Raw genomic sequence first — 2,267 nt, forward strand, 5'->3', positions numbered from 1 at the left:
AAATGATCCCCTAAAAGCGTCAGCCCTTGGGAAAGGGAGGCGGGTGCTGAGACCCGGATGGATTTAGTTGTTACTCTGTTGCTTTGTTTATAATTTTTATCCCATTAGCAAAATCATAGGGAAACTATGTATGAGATAAGAGAGCTCACCCGTTTGTGTGACCATCCCTGCCATTAACAATGCTGTTATTGAAATGCTGGGATGGAAGATACTCGGCTGGCGATAATGCAGGATCGCAGTGAACAGCTGCTATTTCCCGTCCTCTTAATATAAATATATCTAGTGTGAGAAAAATCTGTATATTTTATGTGAATGGTATTTTCAGTCATAACCACAACACCTTTTTTTTTTTTTTGAGATACGCCTAGCAGTGCAATTAGCTCAGTTAAACCTTGTCCAAAAAAAAAAAAAAAAACCCAAACCAGTTCCATTTATTACATTTTCCATCTGTGTTTCCGCTTCTTGGGACTTCGAGCAAGATTAATTCCAGAATTGTTAAAGAGAAATGTCACCGGAATCTTTGGGCTTTTCCTTTCACAAAGAGGAGAGGCAGACCGGACACTGGCTAACGTCCATCTTTCCAAGCTCTCCCCACGTCGGACCCTGGGGCGGCTCATGGCGAGCGTGGCTTTTCCTGGCGACTCTCCTCCGGCCATGAAAGCGTCTCGCGTCGATACGAGTCACAGCATTTCTCTTAGGCTATATAACAGCATTAGCATACGTGCCATCCACGTACATGTTTATATATCGCCTTGCTGGTATTCAAGAGCTCTTCCTGCTGCTTTATTTAGCCTCTGCGGCAAGGCAGGCGCTGTGTTACTGTATTTTTGTATTACACGAGGCCGGGGGGGTGCAAGCGATGGGGCAGGGGCCGTGCAGGACACGCTCAGCAGGACTGACTCATCCTCAAGCGACGGGGCCGCGTCCCGCTTGTGCCCTTCCCGACCCCTAAAATATTTTACGAGTTGGACTAAATGAGCCGAACGGCAGCTCTGCCACGCGCCTGGCCCCTGCCTGGCTATCCCCCTGTGTTATCTGCGGAAGGGGTGTTTCCAGAGTGAATTTTGGGGAAAAAAAGACATTTCTGGCTGGGGTGGTGGTCCCCGCTCAGCCGCGATGCTGGCCGTGCCCTCGGCTGCGGTGACATTCGGCACGGGTGGCTTCGCGGGGACTCAGCACGACACAAGCAGGAGCGAGCTGCCGGGTGGAAACGCTCTCCGAATTTCCCATGGCACGGATAAGAGCACGAGAGCGAGCCCAAAGCCGAGGGTTTTCCAGCCCCGGCTCTGCCGAAAGCCAGGCTGTTTTTTTCCATGAGGAGAGCAGCGCATTGGATTCCCACTGCTGGTACCGCGCACTCGCATAATGTAATTACCCAGCACGATCTGTTGAGCTGCAAACAGATTTCAGAAATGAGTGTCAGAGTATTCGCAGCAGAGCTGCTCTTTATTTAGGTTTGGGAACAAGCGGTTGTTCTCTCCTGGAGTCTCGTAGAGACTGCGGGGGCAGAGCTGGCCTCGCAGGTCATCCCAAAAAATGCCTATAGACACTAAAAAGTGAGGAATAAATAACTACTCCGAAAACAATCTCACCAGATGGCACTTCTGAAGAAGGAGCGGCTCGGAGATGCTTTGCTGCTAATTTATGGTGCCGCCGCTGCTGCTGCTATTCCCGTCCTGGGTCACCTATGGGGAGAGATCGGTGTGTGTTAGGTCCGTGACGTGCGCTGAGTGGCGGCTGGCCCTCGCGGGAATGAGCCCAACTCACCTTTGATCCGGCTGTCGGGACATCAGTGGGGGCTTTGGTGGGAACAGGATTTGGCCCTAATTCTGCTCCTGCCTCGACCCGACTCCTAAGTACCGGCTTAATATGCCAAAGGCAGAGCCGGGGCTGAGGATACTGGGCTGGGTGCAGGGGGTGCTTGGAGTCCCCTCTCCAGGGATGCTGGGGTCCCCACGGGGGACGTGTGCGTCCCTTCCACGGGAGATGCCCACAGCCCCGTCCCGGAGGGTGCTCGGCTCCTCTCCCTGCGTACGTTGGGGTGGGTGTATTCCCCGGGGAGGCGTGGGTCCCCTCCCGGGCAACCCTCAAGATCCCCAGGGGATGCTCAGGTCCGTGTCCCCCCAGGGGAACCCCCCGGTAGCGGGATGGGGATACCCGACCTCCCGCTCCCCCTCGGGGGACCAAACCCTCGGGTCCCCTCGGTGGGACCGAGCTTCTCGGTTCCCTCCGGGGCTCCTCGGCTCCACCTCCCCGGGGGGCTGCCC

The sequence above is a fragment of the Haliaeetus leucocephalus genome, unplaced genomic scaffold (genome assembly GCF_000737465.1).
Source record: "Haliaeetus leucocephalus isolate CR32 unplaced genomic scaffold, Haliaeetus_leucocephalus-4.0 Scaffold678, whole genome shotgun sequence".
Classification (NCBI taxonomy): domain Eukaryota; kingdom Metazoa; phylum Chordata; class Aves; order Accipitriformes; family Accipitridae; genus Haliaeetus; species Haliaeetus leucocephalus.